This window comes from Meriones unguiculatus, chromosome 6 (assembly GCF_030254825.1).
Source record: "Meriones unguiculatus strain TT.TT164.6M chromosome 6, Bangor_MerUng_6.1, whole genome shotgun sequence".
NCBI classification, from domain to species: Eukaryota; Metazoa; Chordata; class Mammalia; order Rodentia; family Muridae; genus Meriones; species Meriones unguiculatus.
The window spans coordinates 67,066,146-67,089,529 of NC_083354.1; the positions used below are offsets into that span (position 1 = coordinate 67,066,146).

Consider the following 23,384-nt stretch of genomic DNA (forward strand, 5'->3'; position numbering starts at 1 on the left):
GAAAAACACCTTTGAGTCACTGCTGGCTCTTCAGTCTCAGGAACAGTTTGCTTACCATGGGTTCTGCTGATACTAATTTACAGCAAAATATAAGCATGGGTGCTTATATATCACTATTACAAATTTTCATTGTCAGTCCCATTTGAAAGTTTAATTATAGAACATGGGCATGTGCACTTTCTGTTGCCCTGTTTTGTGGTGCAGTTGAGGTTGTTTAATACTTTGTTTGATCACTCACATATGGAAGTTAGTATATTTTTTCACTCATACTTCTTAGTAGATTTATTCACTAGTGGTTATATATTAAATACTTATTGAACTCTAAGTTCTTAATTTCTAAATATTTACTTTTATACACTATTATAGTCTTTCATAATCTTTTTACTTTCAGTGAAGAAACAACTTTTAAATATGCAAAGAGAAGAGGTCAATGCTGCATGCTAGTCGTTTGATTTTACAGGGTTTGCATTAAGGATGCCAGGTCTCTTTCTAGAAATGCAATTCATGCTTTTTAGAGCTGAAAGGAAACCTTCACGTGTAAAGCCGTATGTGCCAGGGCACAATTCTTCACCCTGGGTTTGTATGGCCTAGGACAGCTCTCTGCTTCAACAACAGTTTCTCATTTGTTAGTGGGCATAGTTGCCTGGGAAGATTGTAATATGGTAACAGTGTAAGAGGCATAATACATTTTAAGGTACAGGATCTATGACACTTTATTTTAAAAATTAAAATTTTTAAATTTTATTTTAAAATTATTATTATTATTAAAATTATTATTTAAAATTTTAATATTATTTTAATTTACATTTAATGTTCCAAAGCATTGCTAAACAGATATTTGGTGATCTGTGTTTTCTGAACTTATTTCTAGACATACCATTTTTCACAGGTTACCTAAAAGATATTGAAATGACCAGAAGGGCCATAAAAAGTGTGGTGGTGGTGCACACTTTTAATCCCAGCACTTGGGAGGCAGAGGCAGACAGATCTCTGAGTTCGAGGCCAGCCTTGTTTCAGGGCTACACAGAGAAACCCTGTCTTGAAAACAAACAAATAAACAAACAAATAGAAAATAAATGATCAGAAGGAATACTTGATTTCTGAATCTGAATAATTCTTCCCAGTGTTTTTGTTTGTTATGCTTTTAGTTTTCACTTTTTCATTTTCCTAGTTTTTAGAAAATATCTTTGTCAGTTTAGCTTTAAAATAAGTTGGAGTAGCTGGTTAGGATAGGTACCTCACAATTTCTTATTCCTTAGTTTATTCTATACTGCCTTGTCTTACATATAAAGTGGTTTTATTTGCACATGCATTTTGAAGTTGGTCCCTTTGTGAGGAGAAAGGAGGGTATGTGAATCAGTGCATGGTAGACTTCACATTCATTCCCATCTGCCCCCTCCCCACCTATGGGTTGGACCTTGGGTTAAGGATTTACTTTCCCAGGGTGAAGTAGCTGTGTTCTAATTTAAGTTGCACTGTTGATGTGGAGATCAGTATTTGAAGAAGCATCACATTTTAATGAGATATAAAATTGCATGGTGGGTTTTTCTTGGTACTCTAAACAAGTATCTAATGTTTTGTTCAATTTGTTCTGTTTTGTCTCTAGGTGGTGCTTTTTCTGAAGTTTATTGAGACTTCTCAGCATTACTGCAGAGATAAATAGGTAAATGCAATCAAAGGTCCTCATTGTTTCTTTTTGTCTTGTTTTGTTTTTCAAGACAGAATCTTATTATATAGCCAGCATAGTCTTGAAACTCACAACAATCCTCCTGTCCCATCCCTTTGTGTGGTAGAATGACAGGTGGGGGCCATTGTGTCTAGATTGAAGTTATTGTTGGAAGCATTTTTGAGAAAGGGCTAGCTTTTTACATTTTGGGGACCTTGCCTGGTATCTTATTTTTCTTTTGCTATGATAAAACACCACAACCAAGGTGACTTATAAAAACTTTTTAGTTTAATTGGCTGACACTTTCAGAGCATTCAGTCTATTATGGTGCAACAAAGACATGGCAGCAGTAATAGCTGAGGGCTCACATTCTTTTTTTTTTTCTTTAATTTTTCATCAATTATACTTTATTCATTCTGCATCCCCCCATAAGCCCCTCCCTCCTCCCCTCCCGATCCCACCCTCCCTCCTCCCTCTGCATGCATGCCACTCCCCAAGTCCACTGATAGGGGAGGTTCTCCTCTCCTTTCTGATTTTAGTCCATCAGTTCACATCAAAAGTGGCTGCATTGTCCTCTACTATGGCCTGGTCAGGCTGCTCCCCCTCAGGAGGAGGTGACTAAAGAGCAGGCCAATCAGATTATGTCAGGGGCAGTCCCTCTTCACATTACTATGTAACCCAATTGAACTCTGAACTGCCCTGGGCTACATCTGTGCAGGGGTTCTGGGTTATCTCTATGAATAGTCCTTGGTTGGAGTATGAGTCTCTGGGAAGTTTCCTGTGTTCAAATTTTCTTGTTCTGTTGCTCTCCTTGTGGAGACCCTGTCCTCTCCAACTCTTACTATTTCCCAGTTCTTACCTAAAATTCCATTCACTCTGCCCAACTCTGTTGGAGGGCTCACATTCTTATCTGCAAGTAGGAGGCAGAGAGAAATAACAGCCTGGTGTGAGCTTTGGCAACCTCAAAACTGGGCCCCAGTGACACACTTCCTTCAACAAGGCCACACCTCCTAGTCCTTCCCAAAGAGTTCCAACAAGTAGGGACCAATCATTCAAACATAAGAGCCTCTGGGAGGCCATTATAATTCAAACCACCACACTAGTGGTAAGCACTAGTTTGCTAGGCTTGATGCACCACTTGGGTAACATCAATTATTATCATGAAGAACTCATACTGAAGTTGAATAAGTGGCATTGAATTTAATACTGTATATTTTTCTTCACTTCTGATCTGCTTTTTTCTGTCACTGCTCAGGTACAAGTTTAAGAGATCTGCATTGTGGGAGTAGTCTTTCCCTTTTAGCCTCTCTGTAGACCATTTCAACTCCTCTATCATTTCTCTGAGAAGGGGGGGGGGGAGTAGACATGGTCAATTTAAATGACCCAGACTTCTTGATGATCACTCACCCAGGGGGATTGCCAGAAAGAAAGTTAGAAATGATTCAGTGGCAGGTGGTGGATGACTGAGCAGAGTTTAATCTCCCAAGGTCGCCTTTGAAAATCTTGGCAGTAGCAAGATTAGTAGTCCTGTGCAGCATGCATTTAGGAAAATCAAGGCAGTGGGTAGTTGAATAACTGCCTCTAAAAATTGATCCAGTTCAGTTTTCAAAAGGGAGAGGCCTGTTCGCCTCTGTTCTCTCAGGGCCCTGTCAGCGTTGGAACCTTGGCAGTGAGCTTAGATCAAAGCAGCCAAGGGCCCAGTGTAGATTCTGGTCCAGTTGATGACTGCAGGGCCTGCCACGTGCAGAGGGTTTGTACGGGGCATTGCTACAAATACCATTCCCTTTGTAGAAAAGCCATTGTTTTGGTTTACAAGTTTTGAGAAAGGAAGTATTTTCCTGTGTTCTATCTTTCGCTAATGACTTCTCAAGTGTTACCAGATTCTAGCGCACACTTTTTTTATGAGAGTTGCAAACTCTTGTGAGTTTTGAAATTATTTGAGCAGCAGCCTTCTCATGGGAAAGCAAGGTCTGGCTTGAGACAGGTGGTGTCCTGGGCAGGGTAAATGTTTGCACCTTATCAAATTGCCAATCTTTAAATATCTGTTCCATATTTATTTAGTAGAGGTGAGAGAAGCTGATTAATAGAAAGAATTAAATCAGACATGGTAGTATATACCTGTAATCATAGGAGGTAGAGGCAGAAAAGATGAGAATTTCAAGGTATTCCTTGACAACAATGAGTTAGAGGCTAGCCTGGCCTACTTGAGATGCTGTCTCAAAAGTGTGTATGTATGTATGTACATACATGTTTGTATGTGCATATATATACATACATGTGTCTACATATACATACATATAACACATATAACACCCTTTTCTCTGTGTTAAAGAGACTTATTGCACAGAATATTTTAAACCAGGTATTCATAAATTGTTTAGAATTTGGCTGGTGATATCAGTCTGCCAGGCATTTTAGATCCAGAATGTCAGGTGCCTGTCATCCAGGTGATGGTGGCGTGGCAGGGCCAGGCAGTGAGGCCTGTGTTTGCTCATATCATTATTCCGGGGAAGACATGCTCAGCAGGAGGGGATCTGTGCTGTGAGGAACCATGTGTTTTCACTGTATTCAGAGGGGCCATCTGCTTGAGTTCCCAGGAACGAGAGCCAGGCCATGCTACCCAAGGAGTCATGTGAAAACTCCGGCTCAGCGCCCCACAGTTTCCATGTGTTGTGCTGGCGGCTGACTTGCCTGCTGTGAGATGTCACCCTGGATCACCGCCGGCCTCGCCTATTTAATCCTGCTTCGGGGAAAAGCCAGGTCCATTTTGCAGTGCCTCAAGAAGCCAAGTCATGTTTGCCCTTGAGATCCCCCGTAAAACCAGCCCCTCCACAAGCAGCTCTTGTACAGAAAGAACAATTGCAGTTTGATGTGACTCCAGGCATCGGCTGTCCTCAAAATACGTTGGACACACCTGGGCTGGGATCCCAGCAGAGGGACATGTGGCTGCATGCCCAAGGAAGGTTTTAAAACTTCCTGTTCTCCACCTTTGTACTTGGGGATGGCTTCTTCCTTCTCACTGGTTTGGGAGGTTGATGTAAGTAGAGAGGGAGGCGTGGGTGTCAGTGTCCAGTGTCCTGTACCCAGCTCCCTGACACCAGGTACTGTGGAGAGTTGCATGGAGATGAGAGAATAAGAACCCATTCTCTCAGGCTCCCACTGAGCCTGAATAAATGCCTCACCTCCCACAACTCCTTAGCAGAGAGGCAAGGTGTCCCAGCTCTGCTCTGCTCTCAACCCTGTGGGAATTGTGGGAAGGCTTTAAAGAGGGCAAGCTGAAGTATATATTTAACATCAGAAGACTTATTTTAGCAAGTTTTCTGGGCCTGCTTATACTTAGGTGTGTAACCTTGACTGAGTTCTTAACATCTGCCCCCCCCCCCCCCCGTGTCACAGGCTGCTAGGAAGGCAGTAGGATGTGTATGTGTGCCTAGTGGGGTGTGGGGAACTAACACTTAGTGAATCTTTAGAACTAGGCTCCTAACTATGTCACAGGAAAACGGAGGAGCCCTTCCTGAAGAGTGCCGCAGTCTAAAGTCCATTGAGTTTGAATCTGGCTTCCTGGGCTGCCTGTGGCACTGGTTAGGCTTGTTTGGTCAAGGGAAGATACTCTGACTAGGTAGAGAGTAATCACACAGGGGCCACCGTCTCTGGAGACTGTACCGTGAAACTTGGTCTTCTTGGATCTTCTTCCAAGTTGGAACTGAGTGAACTAGCAAGGTGTAATGTACTCAGCTGGGCAGTAGCCACACCCCACACAGAGGCAAAGCCCTTGAAAATGGTAGAAGCCGAAGAGGCACTGCATTTTTTAACTATTCAATTCCCATCATTTAAAAAGCTAGCACAGAGAATTAACTTACTGGGAAAACTTTCAGTGCCTTTAGAACAACTTGGGTAAGCAGACCTGGCTTCTCAACTGTAAATCTCATGAAAAATATTCCCTTAGCTGGAAAGGTGGTTTTCTCCTTGTGTACGTTAGCTGTTATACTACTTACGCTGTTAACTTGTAGCTGCAGTGTAGACCTCATTTATATAATCAATCTGTTAGTAGTTAAAGGGAACAGAGAAGTGTTTATTTGGTAAGTGAGAGCGTGACAACTTCCTTCCTTGACTAAGTGTGAATTGAACCAACTACCTCATTTCTGTAATAATGATAGTCATATTTATGGTTTGAAAAAGGCCATTGAAATCATGAAATAGGTAGAAATTTTAGAGTTATGATTTCTCTTAATTATTTTGTATGAATATATGTGCATATATACACATGATTCTTTTTTCTGCATGTAGGGCTGCATACCATGTGTGTGCCTGCTACAGAAGGAGGCTGGAAGTGGGCATCAGGGTCCTCCAGATCTGGAGGTACAGACATTTTTGAGCCACCATGTAGGTGCTGGGGATCAAACCTGGGTCCTCTGGAAGCGCACCCAGTGTTTTTAAGTGCTAAGCCGTCCTCTCCAGTGTACACCCTCCACACTTCGTTAATACTGAGATAACATCTTGGAGTTCTTTGATAAGATCCTCTGGCTACAAAAGCCTACTAGGGCCTCTGCCCTTCTGTCTATGAAAAGTACATTTCCTCAATAAACTACACCTTTTAAGAGGAAGGTTTGAACCTTTTAGGGTACCTTCAGTGACTCGGTGTGTTGTTGACAGGGTTTCTGTGTGTAGCCCTGGCTGTCCTTTACTACCTTTGTAGACCAGGCTGGCCTCAAACTTACAGAGATCTGCCTACCTCTGCCTCCCGAGTGTTGGGTAAAGGTGTGTACCACCATACCAGGCTTCTAGTTGATACTTTTGCTGTCACTCATCTATCCCTCATGGTCACTGCTGGAAAGCTGGCCCTCCCTCTCTCCCTCCATACTTTCTCTCTCCCTCTTCCTTCCCTCTGTTCCTTCCTTATTTGCTGTTTTTCTTTTTTGAGATAGGGTTTTATGTAACCCTGGCCAACCTGGAAATGACTATGTAGACCAGGCTGGCCTCAAACTCAGAGATCTACCTACCTCTGCTTCCCAAAGTGCTGGAAAATCATGTGCCAACACACCCAGCCCTGGGAAGCTTTTTACTTGGATGATCGACCTTTTCAGTTGCTGTGTGAAAGGAACCTGTGTTAGTTACTTTTTCATCACTGTAACTAACACTGACAACCTAAGGGCACTGATAGGATCAATCTAAGGGAATTTCTGACATTTCAGTCCATTGTGGGGTGGAAGACCAAGCAATGTTCATGTCCCAGAAGCGTGAGGCAGTAGCTGGTTCAGAGCACGGAAAATAAAGACAGACAGCAGGCTGGAACCGGGGACAGGTGTGTCTATCAGAGGCTGCCTTCAGTGACCTCCTTTCGCCAGGCCCCACCTCCTGTTGACTCTGTAGCCCTCCAGATGGTGCTGCAGTTTGAGAACCAGCACTCAGAACATGAGCCTGATGGGGGCACTTCAGGTTCAAACTGTAACAGAAGTAGATGACCAGACTTCCTCTCACAATGTGACCATAAAATGTATGAATGACTTTACATGGAACTGGCTACCATTGCCAGATTCTTATTTTGTGCCCATGGATGGAAAAGACACAATGTAGGGTAGCGTATCTGCATATGCTTTACTTATTTTTTCTTTAAAGAAATCATGCTTTTATTCCAAACCCCAGTAATCCCCCGCTCATCACTACAGAGGGCAATGGCATGCCTCTGAAGCCCCTGGCTCCAGCCCCGCAGACTCGCTCTCTGCTCTGAGAATTTGTCATGATTTCCTAAGTGAAACTGACTTCCTTTGAATTAAGTATTGATCTCACCTGCATCTCCATTTGAGCCAGTTCCATCACCAAGGTAACATTTTTATAATCTTGCCCTCTCTAGGGCTCCCTGCTGGGTAAACGACTAGTCATTCAGTGGTACTATCTTTCCAGATATGCCTGGCACTACATTCCCCAAGCCACAGGCCAGCCACTCACTGTGTACCACAGGCGAGGATCTCTGACACTCTAGGAAAAGCTCTTCAGGCCAATTGGAATCATGGGCGCACTGTTAGGTTTGCCTGATCTTGAGACAAGTTATTCCGCACGCAGCCAAATAGCGTCAGGTGTCCAACGCTTGCAGCTTAATGGCAGCACCAGCTCAGGCGTCTCCGCTCTCCATGTGTGAATCTGGTGTGGTTCCTCTGAAAGAGCTGGTCCCCCGTTGCCTGTGGAACTCAGACATACTCTCTGTGCCCAGACTGTGTCAGTGAGCCAACAGTGAACTGCAGTCCACTTTTCTCGGTATGTATGGAGCACCTGTGGATTAGGAAGACTGTAGGGTAGTGAGCACAGGGTTTCATAGATGCCTCCTTATTCAGTCAGAATCATCAGTTTGGGGTCACTCACAGCCTCCCGTCAGGTATTTTGAAGGCTCCATCTGGACATGAATAAACACTTGGGTGAGGGGACAGTGCATAGCAAATCACATGGTAAAACCTCATGGATACACTGTCGTCTAGCTGCTGTGGATTTTCTGTGTGGTGCAGCTGCATATTTATACCATTTCTATATCTTAAGGTAAAACTAGATTAAACCTGCCCAAGGGTCACACTTGAGTCTCCTTTGGTGCCACAGAGCACTGAGGTACACTCTTAAAGCCAAGCAGCAGCCTTACACTGTTACTGTTGTGGTTGGACCATAACTGCCAAAAGATGTTAGTGTCGGTCCCTGCCCACCTGCCCAGAGCACCCGAGTCATGCAGGAAAGCGGAAGCAAGGCACAAAAAGCGCCTGGATTGTAGAGGTTGCTGCTAATGGACCAGTTTCTGAGAATATCTCTCCTTTTGTTTTTTTTATATTTTATTTTGATTTTTAACAATGTCTGCATGTGTGTGGGTATGGGCCCATGAATGCAGTGCCCACTGAGGTACACAGAAGAGGGTGTCAGATCCCCTGGAGCTGGAGTTGCAGGTAGTTGTGTGGGGGTCCTCTGATGAGCAGAGAGCTCTCTAGCCTTGACTGTCTTTTCTTTAGCAGTCTCTTTGTCCCTGTGTTGGATAATTTTATGTCAACCATATACATACACAAGTCATCAGAGAGGAGGGAACCTCAAATAAGAAAATACTTGTGTAGGATGGGGCTGTAGGCAAGCCTGTAGAACATTTTTCTTAGTGATTGATGGGGGAGGACCCAGCCCATTGTGGGTAGAATATCCCTGAACTGGTAGTCCTGGGTTCTGTAAGAAAACAGGCTAAGCAAGTTTGCCAATATTCAGCACTTCTCTGTGGCCTCTGCATCAGCTCCTGCCTCTAGGTTCCTGTCCTGTTTGAATTCCGGTCCTGACTTTCTTCAGTGATGGACTATAGTCCAGAAATGTAAGCCAAATAAACCCTATTTTCCCCCAACTTGCTTTTGGTCGTGGTGTTTTATTATGTCAATAGCAACCCAAACTAAGGCACAGCTGAGCTCCTAGTCTGCTACAACTTTACATTTGGTTGCTTTTGTGTGTGCATTGTTAGCGTTTCTCCCCATCACGAAAATGTCCTTATCTAAAAAGCATTTTACTAGTTTACTGTTTCATTGTATAGATTTAAATCAACTCAAGCTTCTTTTTTACATTTGCGTTGCTTCTTACTTTATAACCATTAATTATAAACTTTAAATATCCTTTTAAAAATAGCATTGTTCAATTATAAAAATGTTTCCAGGGGGCCTGGAGAGATGGCTCTGAGGTTAAGAGCACTGGCTGCTCTTCCAAAGGTTCTGAGTTCAATTGCCAGCAACCACATGGTGGCTCACAACCATCTATAATGAAATATAGTATCCTCTTCTGGTGTGAAGGTGTATATGCAGAGAGAACATTGTGTAGATAATAAATAAATCTGAAAAAAAAGTTTCCAGGAAAGTTAGACCTTAATTGGTTTGTTGCTTGGAGGTTGTGGCATAGGCCTTTAATCCCAGCACTCGGGAGACAGAGGCAGGTGGATCTCTGATTTCTGAGTTCAAGGCCAGCTTGGTCTACAGAGCGAGTTTCAGGACAGCTGAAGCTACACAGAGAAACCGTGTCTAAAAAAACAAAGAAGAGGGTTTGGTTTATGAAGAACACATTGGATATAAGGTGACAATGCTATTTTATTTTAATTTTTGAATGTGTGTGTGTTTTCAATAAAATTATGTTCAAAATAGTCCATCCCATAAGCTATAATTGGCAAACTCCCATTGGTTAACAGATGGAAGGGTGGGGAGTGATGGAGAGTAGAGATGATGGCCATCATTAAAATGTCTTCCTTTTCTTCACCTGGCTTACTAGGTTCCAGTTTCCACCATCTCACAAACATTTTTTTAAAGTGAAGTTGAATGTTTTGATTGTTTTTCATAAACTGAATAACCACTTGTATTTTCCCTTTTGTAAATGGTTTGTGTTCTTTCACTCATACGCAGTTGTCATTAATGATACTTACAACCTCATCACATTTTCCTGGAATGTACAGTGTGGCTTGTATTGTCTGCTAAGTAGTTGATAATTGCATGGACAATTGTCCTATGTTTGGGGAGAACTCTGGTGTGGACAGGATAAAGAGACCAGAGTAGAAGTTCTCTTTATGTGAGCACCGGAAACCACGTTAGACTCGGCTCTTCGTGCTGAGTGGCAAGTATTCCGCAGGCTGAGTCACCCTGCCCTGGGTCCTATGTACAAAATCTTTATATGAAGTCAACTTTAACTACTAATATACCATTTATAGAAACATTTTTTTTTTAGGCAACTTGCTTAGTTTAAAACAGAAAACACCCTGAAATTATATCTGGTGCACATTAGTGAGGTAAGATGCCCTCACAGCGTTAGGAGGCTTTTGCCTTGAGGCCTTAACATTTTTTCTGTGGGTCTTAATTATTTCCATATTCCAGTATGTATTGTTTTGGTCATATTGGAATTATCCCTTATTAGCTAGTTTTTTTCAGTTTACCTCCCAGGGATCTCAGGCAAGAAATACAAATATTTTCATAAGATTCTTTAAGGGAATAAAATTAATAGTTTTGAGAATGAAAAATACAGTGACTTGTCTCCTAAGAAGTAGAAGACTTTATTAAGATAGCAAAATATCCTTCTCCAGGGTTTTTGTATTTTTTAAAGAGCTTATTGGAAATGTGGTGCTGGAAAGAATAAGAGGAAATTTAATACCATGAGGTTGGAAACAGCCCCTGAAATCCAATCTGTTTCAGAACACACATAATAAGTTAATTTGCAGAGATTCAGGACCTCTCAGTTCTCTTCCCAGGGCTGTCAGGGTCATTGTAACGGTGACATAGAAAGGTCCCTCTATGGGGCTGTGGCATGGTGGTTTTCATGAATGAGACTATTTTCTATGCTTCAGGGTGGGGCATCCTGCAGGCTGCCTTCCTCACTCTACCAAGTGGCTTGAGTTCCTCAGTCACAGTCACTTCTCCTGAAATGGGCAGTGCTATAAGGGGACCCTCTAAGATGTGTCCAGATGATGTTCAAATGACAGATTGTGCCACAGCAGCACATGGGGCATAGTCTGAGACTAACACACAGAACCACTTGACAAAGCTGATTGGGGGTTAGTGTTTCCTAATCAGCCTTCAAAGATATAATAAGCCTCACAAGGAAATTACAACATTTTCCCAAGCACTCAGATCTGGAAGAAAACAAAAATCTGTCGGAAATGTGTGGCCAGCCAAGTCTGAACACAGACTTGATTACTTGGGGGAATTCCTAGGGAAGCAGAAAAGGTGGAGTCCAGTGCGGTCAGTAGACCTTGAAGGGGAGCTTCTGTGCCATATTGTTCTACTTGCTGTTACACTAATGTGCAGGCCTTCCAATGTATCTTAACGTAGAAAGTATCTCCTGTTGGCCGTTTCCTTCCTGTCGTTTAGAGGACAAGGGTAAGACTCTAGTCATTTTAGTAAGTTGTGTGATGCTGGGGGAACAAAGAATAGGGTGCTATCCTTGTCCTTAAGAAGCTCCTGATCTGGCCAAGGGCAGGTAAGCAGAGGTGTCGCTGTGGCAAGCCAGTTTACACTGGGGACAGAGGATGGAGGAATGAGCTCTTACCAGCTGAGGAAGCATCCAGAACTGGGGCCTACAATCTGGGCCTGGAAGCCTTTGCCTGTGGGTGGCAGGTAGAGATGAGTGTAAATGGCAGCTGAAGAAGGGCAAAAGTTTAGAGTGTGTCCAGGAAGCAGTGGTTTGGAGGAACTTGGACAGGAGGTGTGGGGAGGCAGTTGTGATTGCCCCGAGCACCGTGTCCGTGCTTCCACCCTCTCTCCCGTGCAGACATCCACATAAATATGTGCACTGTCTGTAGCTGAACTGTTTGTGTTGACTCATACCCAAGTCTCTCAAACATTCTGCTATTGTTGTGACAATTTAGGTACATGGTGATGATGGTGCTTAGAGCAGCTGCTGGGGTTCCTGGTGAAACCTTTTGGTAGTGATACTCACAGTTTGTACCTGGTGGCTGGTGAGTGAGCGCTGTGGCTATGGGTGCCTTCCTGAAAGTATGTTCATGAGGGTGGCCAATATTACGTATAAACTATCACAGTTGACATTTCCCATGTGATTTCTTTTTCTCCAGAGAATTTCAGCTGATTGGCATTGTGTTAGTATTCAACTGTATTTAAAGATCAACATTATTTTTTAAAAGTTTATGTGTATGCATATTAGCTTGCATGAATTTACAAGTACCACATACGTGAAAGAAGCTGAAGAGGTCCCTGAAGCTAGAATTACAGGCTGCTGTGACCCACCTGATACAGGTGCCAGCAGCCAGACTGCAGTCCTCTGTAAGAGCAGCGCACTGTGCGCTTTTAATGGCTGAGCCATCTCTTCAGCCCTGTAGTCAGCTGGAATTAATATCTATAGCCCATGGGATTAATTGCTGATTTTTCTTAACTCCTCAGCAGTAGTTGCCTCTCTTCTTCTTCTTTTTTTTAAGATTTAATTTCTTATGTATACAGTGTTCTGCTTACATGTGTGCCTAAGGCCAGAGAAGGGCTCCAGATCCTGCTATAGTTGGTTGTGAGCCACCATGTGCTTGCTGGGAATTGAACTCAGGACCTCTGGAAGAGCAGCCAGTGCTCTTAACCTCTGAGCCATCTCTCCAGCCCAGTAGTTGCCTCTTACTCACCCTTGATGTTGGCCATGCTGGTGGCCATTCCTGTTCTTAGAATCTCATAGTTTGTGGATGGAGGAAGGGAGCAAAATTGTTCCCTCATATCAGTGTTTCCTCATACTTCAGTATCCAGCTCAGTCCCTTTCCTCGAGCTTCACACCTTTTTGTAGCTGACAGGATAGCTACCTACCTTAGGGTTATGAACTCGATGTGTGGTATCCAGGATGTGGGGCCATTGCTCAGAAATGATGAGGAACAGGGGGTTAGGCTCCAGATCCCTTTTCAGGGCCTCTGAGGACAGCAGGTCAAGTCCTATCCCTCCAACACTTGGCCTGATGGAACTCTTGCTACTTAGGCTTAAAACTAGCCCTAGGTCTGGGAATAGAGCCCAGTGGCAGAGGGCTGTTTAGCATACACTAGTCCCTGGCTTCTGTCCAAGAACTGCAACAAACAGAACCCTGCACAGAAGATTTTGTTTTCATCCAGTCTCGCAAAGGCCGTCAGTGGCAGCTGTGGAACAAACAGCCACCTTGTTGATTTCCTAGCCACAGGCACCACAGTGCTTTCCGCTTAGGACTCCCTACTTCCTCTTTTATCATTTGCCGATTGTTCTCCCCTCCCCAGCCCCCCTGGAATTCCCAATTCCTCTTTAGATTCACTTTTATTCCAGCTTTTGAAATTACAGTTCGGCTTTCAGGATATGTTCTCAGGATTTCAAAATATTTTACTTTGAAAAGAAATAATTGTGAAAATGGCTTGAGTACAGTTGAGGAATGTGGTCACTGACTACTACATCTCTGAGTGAATCAAATCACTGTCAGTTACTGAATGAGTGTGAGAATAGTTAATTCTAATACATGGCTCCAACAGCCAGGTGAGATGAGGTCCTCTTCGATGCCTTTCGCAGTCACTCTTGCCAACACAAGAATGAGTGCCAAAGCATACAGAGTACTTCCTCAGCCTTGGATTCGGCACCCGATAATTCAGTGTGCTTTTTGGCTGTGTACAGACAGCCTCCTCTGTGCACAGGGACATGGCCTTGAATCGAAGTGACTCCCCTTCACTGTTCAGGTCTTGAGTGCTCTTGTGATAATAACCCAAATCTTGGTTTGATTGAGCGCTCTCTGCCATGGTCTCATGACCAACGTAGTAAGCATTTCTCCCAACAGCATGGTGGTTATTGAAAGGCACCGATCGAGAAGCTGGTTCTGAAGATGGGCAAGACTTTTGCTTTCAGTTGGGGGTGGAGTGTATGGGAGAAACAGGCTGGCGGCCAAGAGGCTGGCAAATACAGTGGTCCTTTAGTGGCTGGAAAAACTCATTGGGCTCCTAGTTGGCCATTGGTTATATAATTGTCACTGGATTTTTAAACTTATGAAATCTAACCACAGTGAATTTTAATATTGATTCTATAAGAATCAATACTTCTGTTAGTATTCAGATATATTCAGGCCTTGAATCTTTGTGAATACAAATTAGGAATACTTTTCTTCATGTCTGAGTGCCTAAGAGAGCTGTGGTATGATGATCTGTATGGAGAATTTTAGTTGAGGGTTTGCCAGATTCTGGGCCCTCCTCTCTGGGGTGGAAAGTATTTTAGACACTTATGTGTTATCGAAGATGTTTCATAAGAGAGCAAGACCAGCAAGGTGCAGTCTCAGCACATGGGAAGGCAGAGGCAGGTGGATCTCCATAAGTTCAAGGCCAACCTGGTCTATAAAGTGATTCCAGAACAGCCAGGGCAAGACAGAGAAACCTCTTGGAAAAAAAATAACAAAATAAACAAACAAAAAAAAATCATTTTAAAAGAGAGAGAGGAAGACTAAGTCAGCTAAACCAGAACTGCTCCAAAGGTCTAGAATTCCTGATCAAGCGATCCAAAACAGTATAACAGGGAAACATCTTTCCCTGCTTCTGTTAATGATTGAACAGAGTGGACAGGTTTAATTTTTATTGCTGGACTGTGTGGAGAATTCAGCTCCTTAAGGGTCAGACTCAGGACTCAGTTTTGTCCTGAGATTCCTTTGGTCTCAGAGGGACAGTGGCCATATCACACAGCTCATGTCATTTGGACACAGTAAGGGAATATTGACATGGGGTTCATTTAAAATGGTCAAAGATTCCTTTTCAGCTTTTCCCATCTCAAACTAGTTAGTCTTACGTCCCCATAACTTGAGTCTGGGCTGGCCTGGTGACTTTATGGATAGGATATGACACACGTGCTGCGTGAAGTCCAGAGTCTTAGTCCTGATGACATCAGCACCCTCTGCTTCCACTGTCTTGAGATGTAGCTGAGACCTCCATGTGAGAACGCAGCTGGTCTAGCCTCAGGAGGAGGAGTACCTGCTAACAGACTGACAGTGAGATCAGGCTGAGGCTTCTGCGGGCCTTCTAGCACAGTGGGCCTTCTAGCACAGTGGGCCTTCCCGATGGTAGGACGGAAGCAAGTCCAGATGAGACCAGCAGTCAACCCAGAGAGTCATGGTAAATTATTGCTGCCGGAAGCCGCTACTGCTAGAAGTACCTTGCTACACAAAAGTAGTTAATGGCTACCCTGACATACGCAATAACACCTGCCAAGAGCTCTAAAACCAGACAGAGAAAAGTATTTCAAATTCTAATCCCATGCTTTCTAGACTTCTCTGTATTACACCGAATTTCTAGACAGAGGTTTTTCAGAAACCTGAGTCTAGTGAATAGTTAACAAAAACATATGTCTGGCATGTAATGAACAGCACACACACACACACAAAAAAAAGATTCTAAAACCCAGAGTGAGTGACCCAGCAAAGTAGAGCTGGGAAAGGTGCTGCCTGGAAAATACTGGGAGAGGGTTCCCCCAAGGACTGTGTGACAGCTGCCTGTGAGGGTGACCGTGTCAGTTACGGCTCATTCATACAGTGTTGATGAGATTTCAGCGGACATCCGACCCACTGAAATCCATCCCATCCGCTGTCCAGCTGTAGGATGTGAGTGTTTCACATCCTACACGTTCCCAGTGTTCCCATTAAGAGAAGGCTTCATTATTCCTGACTCCAAAGGGGCAAAGCTGATAGCAGATGTCTCCAGGAGGGCTGTTTTCAGTAGGCACCTGGTGAAATGGAGAGGTAAGTGAGGCCAGGCCCAGCTAATGAGAGTCTGGGCCAGCAGCACCAGGTCCTCAAACATGACTTCTGGCGTTTGTCTTGGTGACTGAGACCCGGTGGCCCTGGCTAACATGGAATTCAGATTGTGGCTGAGTCGCCTCAGCAGTCCATACAGTTATGTCCAGGCCCTGAAGCAATCAGGCCAGAAGATCCAGGTGGCTTTACTCAGACCAGGCATGTCTGGGGTGAGCTGGGAAGAAGCAAGAGAGCTCGAGGAATCATGGAAAAGACTCGCTTGGTCTTGAATCTTCGCCTTCCGTTATGGCCAGACCAAACCTTCCCTCTTGGGATCCCCTTGTACCGCTTTGTAAATCTGCTTCCAAAGAACTCAGGCTGGGAGTCTTCCAGCTGTCCCTGGGGAGGCAGAGCAGCATTTTCTGAAAAGGAAAAATTTTCCTCACGATTGTTTGGAATTTTTTTCTTTTTCGTTTGGCTCTAGCCCCATCACTCCTGGCTGGTCTCCCTCAGACCACCCTGAGCAGTTCGTCCTCTGCATCTTCTATTCCCACACTCAGACTCATGTCACGCTTCCGCTGAGCCGCAGTTAAGCCGAGGAGGAGGGCCCTGCTTCCTGGCCTGTGCTTTCTGGAATAATGACTTTCCCCAGCTGTGTCAGCTTTCTGTTCCCTGCTCTGAATTGCTGTCTGATTTTCTTCTGTCCCTGTTACACTTCATACGTGTGGAGGCTGTACTATGTTGATACTTCATAAATATCTTAAGGTGTGGTTATGCATTTTTATTGACTATTGTTTGGATTTCTTTTGTGAGTTTTTGGTAGGTTGGGTTGACCTGGGTTTATTTGCCATTACCTAATATTGACAAGGAGCTGTCAATGGAATATGGCTCCTCCAGAAGCTGATAGTCATGACATTGTAAGTCGTACACACAGGTGGTGTATCCATTCAGCACTGATTCTAGAGTACTTGGTGGGGGGTGACATAACTCAGTGTGTAGTCAATAAAAGGAAAGGAGCCATGTCAGGGATGTTTAGGAAGTGGGACTCTTCCCATTGTAGGCTGGTGGAGTTTGTAGGACACGGGATTTAAGCTAGATTACAGATTTAAAGCAGTGTTTTTCTGAGCGTGTTGTACAGAATGTTCCAGGCCCTAGGGGCATGTTTAGGAGTACATGAGTTTAAGGAAAGAGGCCTCTTAACAACCCCCCACCCCGGTTTTAAATTGGAACAGCTCTGCTTTCATCTCATTATATACAGAACCAGGCTTGCTCGTCAAATATTGTTTGATAAATAGTGTTCCTTGCTTAGAAGGGAAGTTAGCAAACCACAGGTTCAGAGGCTTGACTTCTAGTGAAAACAAACACACAGAGAGAGACCTCTTCAGCCCGGCAGCTAACGATTACATTTCTGAGATCCACATAGATCAATCCCAAGACATTTGGGAGCAGCAAACGCAAAGAACTAAACAAATACATGTTCCTGTGTAACTGCTCTGTCGCCAGGAAACTCTCAGCCAGTGTCAACAGGACATGCAAACTGCCACCTTTCAGTGCCAGAAGAAATGAAACAGTTGTGGTTGTATGTGCAGGTGACTCTCCTTGCATTGTCTTATGCAGGCACCAGCAAACACCAGTGTTGGGGTTTGAGGAAATCTTGAGATAGACAGTGTCATTTATTGAGAGCTTTCTGTGTGCTGGGCACGATGTCTAGGATGCTTTCTGTATCCTAGAAAATGACAGTTCTGTTACAGGCGGGGGAACGGAGGCTCAGAGAGTAAGTGATTTGCCTGAGGTCGTACAGGTCATCAAGTAATGAGGCTGAGGGTGGGTTTCTTTGAGTTGATTATATTCCCTTGAATGGTCTACCATATTGTATCTGTTAGCTCTCATTCCATTAGTTCTTCGAGAATTTCATATATGTACACAATTGTTTTGATCATATTTGCCATCTTCTCCCTAAGTTCTCTTCAATTCATCCCTCTTCCCCCCACTCCCAAGTTCATGCCCTTGTTTTTATTTTAATAACTCATTAAGTCTGATTTGTACTCCTCATTTGCTAATGCAGGTGGGACCATCACTAGAATGTGGTCTTTCTTTAAGAACCACAGCCTTAAAGAAAACTGACTCTCCTTCCCCCAGAAGCCATTAGCCGTCAGTATCTCCTCAGCTAGGAGGCAGGGCCTCTCATGGGCTCTACCTGCTCCATCTTGGCGTGTTGACTGGCTTGCTCTTTGTCTTGGGCAGGCAGCCACTGCTGCTCTGAGTTCATGAGGGCAGTGGTCCTGTGGTGTCCAAAAGACTCTGTTTCACTGCAGTCCTCTCCAACCTTTGGCTCTTAGAATTCCCCCAAGCCTTCTTCCCCAGTGGTCCTTGAGCCTTGTGGGGAAGAGCATGTTAGGAACATTGCCTTTGTGGCTGAACACTCCATGGATATGTATTTGTTATACATTAGTTTTTAATTTTATTTTTAATTACTTACAAATTTTTTTATAGATTATGTTTTGATCATGTCTTTGTCCTCCTCAAACTCCTCTTAGATCCTCCCTACCTCTGTGCTAACTCAACTTCATGTCTTTGTCTCTCAAAAAAAAAAAAAGACAAAAGAACAAGAAAACAAAACAATATAGGAAACATAAAACCATAACAAACAACAACAAAACATGGAGTCTGTTTTGTGTCAGCCAGCTAGCTCTGAGCATGAGGCCTACCTTGGAGTGGGGTTTATATACACAGTGCTACTCCATTGGAGAAAACAGATTCTCTTTTTCCCAGCAGGTATCAATTACAAATAACTTTTTGACAAGGCGTAGGACTTTATGCCCTCTTCTCCTTCTCTGTTGGGCTTTTATCTGGCTTGAGCCCTGTTGTGTTGGAAGACACTGTTTCCTTGGAGTTACTCACCATCATTAACCCTTACGGTATTTCCAATTCCTCTTCTGCATAGATCCTGAACCATGAGGGAAGAGTTTGATAAAGATATCCCATTTAAAGCCGGGCATGGTGGTGCACACCTGTAAGGCCACCACTTGGGGAAGCAGAGGCAGGCAGATCTCTATGAGTTCAAGGCCTGCTTGGTCTACAAAGCAAGTCTAGGACAACCAAAGCTACAAAGAGTAGACCCTGCTGTGAAAAACAAAACAAAACAAAACAAAACAAAAAGACATCCCATTTAGGACTGAGTGGTCCAAAGTCTCTCACATTTTCCAGTTAATTACTGTATACTGCAAGAAGCTCCTCTGATGAAGGTTGAGTGATTGCACTGGCTGATATGCTTGAGCTCATTAGCATAAGAAAGGACTTAATGAACAGGACATTGGTAGCACCAGCATTATGGCCAGCAGTTAATAGATGGGACTTGATAAAGCCGAGAAGCTTTGTGCAACAAGAGACACCATCATTTATATAAAGTGTCAACTTATAGAATGAGATGAAGTCTTTGCCAAGTATATATTGGACAGAGGGTTACTATCTACAGCAGTGGTTCCCAGCCTGGGGGTCACAACCCCTTTGGTGGTAGCCTAGCAGATACTACATTACAATTCATAACAGTAGCAAAATTACAGTTATGTATCAACAAAATAATTTTGTGGTTGAGGGTCACCCCGGCATGAGGAACTGTATTAAAGGGTTGCAGCATTAGGAGGGTTGAAAATATATTGATCTGGAATATATAAAGAATTAAAAAAACTGAACATCAAGAAAACAACCCAATAAACAGGGCGTTCTCAAAAGATAAAACACAAATGGCTGGGAAACTCTTTAATAAAATGTTCGACCTCCTAGGTGATCAGAGAAATGCATATTTAAACTACTTTGAGATTTTATCTTGTCCTACTCAAAATGACTAAGATCAATAAAACAAATGACAATAGGTGCTGATGAGGATGCAGGAAAGGGAACACTCATGCATTGCAGGAATCAATGTGGCGTTTCATCAGAAATCTAAAGGCTTGCTATACCACTCTTGGACATATACCCAAGAGCACTACATCTTACTACAGAAATATCTACTCAGTTAATTGCTATTCTAACCTTGTCATTTCACAAACACACATACTTTTATATATACCCAAGAAAACTGCATCTTGCTGCAGAATATCTGCTTATCCATGATTGCTAACCTCTTCATCCCTCCCTCTCTCTCTCTCTCTCTCTCTCTCTTTTTCCATTCCCTCTATATCCCCTCTCTCTTATACACACACACACACACACACACACACACACACGCACCAGGCACAGTCACAAACCTGGAGGCAGGGGAGTATATGTTATCCACGTCACCAGGACAAGCAGCTCATCAGCGCTTTCTCCTAGAAACTGTTGGAATTCCTACCAGGGAATGTTTTCACTCATCGTCCTTGAGGAAAAAAAGAGTAAGCAGCCATGCGGAGAGGAAATGGGTCCGCTCTCCACTTGGGGTTGCAATGCAGATGAATTCCATATTTTCATTAGAGTTTTTTTGTTTTTTTTTTTCCAAAGGGAAGAGAGGCTAAGTGACTGACCTAGTTTCTGGAAAGCAGACTGACATACAGCTGCAGCCTATTGAGGTGGCCAATTAGTTGCCTTTGCTTTTAGTTCTGGTGTGTTTAAACACACACACACACACACACACACACACACGTTTAAGAAAATGGCCCAGAACTTACTGGGGTACATCTTTGTCTCTGGCTTGACTCTCGTGCTAAGGTGGTCAGACCTGCTGACAGCCTGCCCCAGGACACCTGTGGTCAGCAGAGCTGCAGACTTTTGCTGCTTCTGTGTGGATCTCTCACTTGAGGCTTCAAGCAAATGCAACAGATGTGTGTGGGCCACATCTCACGGTTAAAATGGCCACCCGTTTTATATACCCTGCCCTGTTTGCTACTGTGTAAGCCCAGGAATGGTAAGGCTGATGGTTTCATGTTCTTAATTGACTGCCTGTGATGTTTCAAGATGAAGATTCTGAACTCTTTCCCTCCAAAGTACCATTCAACCCCACTCATGGCTGTACAAGGACTTTGTGTGTAGGTCAGTACCACACAATCTCTGCCCTCATGAGTTTACTGCCCATAGCTGCCTGAGCAATGGGGCTCCAACAGCTTGGAACCCAAAATAAGGGAACCTACTCCCCCTGGGAGACTGAGCTGGTAAGTCAGTCCTGTCCAGGCACAACAGCAGTCAGCAGTTGTCCTCAGCCCTCAACATTCTTCCCAAGAAGCAGAGAAGAGAGTGCCTCCTTGCCTGCCTCCCCACCTGCCTGCCTCCCTGCCTGCTTCTCCCACCTGCTCCTGTAGAAGTAGATATGCCTCTAGCATCCTGAGCCTCTTCCTGAGCCCATCCTCCTACCTCAGCCTGGAATCGTATGAAACAAAGGCTCTGACTCCCCCAGCTCCTTCCCAAACCACCAGCTACCTTCAGTTGGAATGTGATGGTGGCAGTATGGTCAGCTTGGCATTTTTGTCCTCAACACCATGCCCACATCTCACCGTGACCCTAAGTCTTCCAGGTGTATGTGCCTGAAGGTAACCTGAATAAATGAAATACCTTTTCTCTGTTTCTTCCTGGGCCTTGCTGCTTCCTGGGATTCCTGTCCCCCAGTAACTGTCTTGGGCTGTCCAGTGCCATACATGCACCCAGGAGGCTATGCTCTTAAGTCTGAGGATTGGTTCTCTGGGCAGGACTTGGGGCAGGACCCTCTCACTGGACTCTGACACCCAAAGCAGGCACAGATCCAAGGAGTTCTATGGATGCATGCTTCTCTGCTAGCAGCACAGAGCTCAGGGGAGGTTCTTTAAGGAGCTGTTACTGAGTACTTGGAGGCTTTATGGAAATATGAAGGGGAGTCCGCAAAAGACTTGACCCTTGATGGGTATGTGCACTGTGAAGTCAGAGAGAAGAGGCCTGCTCTTAAGTCCTCTAGGCGGTGGAAAGGCGTCATGGCATTGAAGTGAATAGATAAAGACCAGAACCTCTTCAGAAGAGCAGTAGTTTAGAGGGAAAGTTCCATGGCTATGAGCTAGATCTCAAAGGGTTAAGGAGTAGACATGGGGAAATGAACGAAGAAGAGATGCTGGTAGGAGCTAAGCAAAGGACTGAGGCAGCAGGGCCTCAGCGTTGCTAGAGAGCAGTGAGTAGAGTCAGTCCAGGAAGACGCACACAGAGTAGCCGTGGCTGGGAGGGGCCACTCAGGGAGCCCTGCCAGTCCCAGGCATCAACTCACAAATGCACTTTGTGGGTTGATGAGACAGGTCAGGGCGCCTGTAAGTAGCTGTGGCTATCGCTTGCCCCGTTCCTGATGGCCACAGCACATTTCCTGTTTAGAAACTTGAGCCTCCCATGGAGCCTACTAGAGAAAGCAGGCACTGGGGTAACAGGAACCCTGTTAGAGATAGCTGCCTTCTCCCCTAATGCTCCATGGAGCCATCAGTGGTACAGAATTTATTTCAGAGAAGTGTGGACACAAGCTTAATGGCAATAGTCATTTAAAACAATCTGAAAGGGGCAGAGTTGTTAACTTTCTGCATCTTCTGGCAATAGTCGTTTAAAACAATCTAAAAGAGACAGAGTTGTTAACTTTCCACAACTTCAGGATTCTGGGATTACAGGGTGGCGCCCCTTTTTTTTTTTTCCAACACAGTAATATATTTTTAAAAGAAAGTTGCTTTGAAAAAAACTTAACCACAGTAGTCTCATTTCTCCGCATGCGTGCTAGGCAGATAGGAAGTGTGCAGGACTGTGACTATGGGTGCTGTGTTTGAGCTTTGTTTTCTTTGTTGGCAACAGAGATGCAAGTATCACCTCCAGGCCCAGTACATGCAAGGCAAGCGCTGTCTCCAGCTAATGAAAGCTGGTATTTTTTCAAATGGGTTTTTGGTGAAGTCATTTCCTGTTCTCTCTTCCTTGTATGTCACTGAATTCCCCCACTCTTGGAGGGCCTGGGACCCATTTTAGTAACTCATGGATCAGGTACCCGGGGTTGCAAACCTCACTGCAAGAGTATCTTAAACAGACTCCCCCTCCTCCTCAGAGCTTTGTCACTAGAGCAGCAAGGAGCTGTAGGCAGAGTGGACAGGCCACAGTAGAATGCACATGGCATGGCTTCTCACATGGCATGTTCATCTGAAATGGGAGCTCCCTGGCCTCCCAGGACCATCAGAGTGAGTCAGGAGTAAAGGAGAAAGTTGAGGCATTGCTCAATGGGCCCTGGGGCTCGTGGGTGTGTTCTAGTTAGTTAAGGAATACTTCTACCCCCTCCCACATCTGGGCTTTCTTTCTTCAGGTGCCCACCTTTCCCTACCCATAGATCCTGCTGAATGCCCATTTTCAAGGCAAGTCTTGGGAACACGCATGCACAGGGCTGAGGTGAAGCCGGGAGGAAGGATGGGCTGAGAAGCAGGGTTGCAGATTCAAGGGTGATATATCTCGCAATTAATTAAGGGACGGGCTTCTAGCTTCCTTTGAGTGGGAGGCGAGGCCCTTCTGTTTCTTTGTTCCTCCTGCCAATATTGGTTTCCTTTATGGAGACCTCAGGCTCTGCCCAGACAGTCCTATAACT

The 23,384-nt window shown here is 44.3% G+C and overlaps 1 protein-coding gene across 3 annotated transcripts in view; it reads left to right on the forward strand.

The window, feature by feature from the left end:
* Lhfpl2 (LHFPL tetraspan subfamily member 2) overlaps positions 1-23,384 on the forward strand; it is a 143,955-nt gene that overhangs the window by 67,322 nt on the left and 53,249 nt on the right. For 2 of the 3 annotated variants that reach the window (XR_009592380.1, XM_021631288.2), the window contains exon 2: positions 1,607-1,663. The exons of the other annotated variant lie outside the window; for it this stretch is intronic. The gene's annotated coding sequence lies outside the window, so the exon portion shown is untranslated. The remainder of the gene's footprint in view (positions 1-1,606; positions 1,664-23,384) is intronic. 3 annotated transcript variants of the gene reach the window in all.